Genomic DNA, 381 nt, shown 5'->3' on the forward strand with positions numbered 1-381 from the left:
GCGGTACGCGGGCCTCTCATAATACTGTGGCCTCTCCCGTTGCGGAGCACAGGCTCCGGACGCGCAGGCTCAGCGGCCATGGCTCCCAGGCCCAGCCGTAGAGCTGCTTTTTTAACTGGAGAGATGTTCCCCATCCCCATCATTCCTTTAAGATAGGCTACTTGCAGCTTCCTGAGTTCCAGACCTAGGAAACAGGATTCGTGCCTCACGCCCACCCTCCCACTCCGGAATGCCACGTTGCCTTTAATCTCCCCTACTTTGCAACTTTACACTGCGGGCCGCTGTATTTGTGTGCTTATTTGCACTGCGATTAAAAAAAATAAATCAGGGCTTCCCTGGTGGCGCAGTGGTTGAGAGTCCGCCTGCCGATGCAGGGGACAC

This window comes from Lipotes vexillifer, unplaced genomic scaffold (assembly GCF_000442215.2).
Source record: "Lipotes vexillifer unplaced genomic scaffold, Lipotes_vexillifer_v1.1 scaffold618, whole genome shotgun sequence".
NCBI classification, from domain to species: domain Eukaryota; kingdom Metazoa; phylum Chordata; class Mammalia; order Artiodactyla; family Lipotidae; genus Lipotes; species Lipotes vexillifer.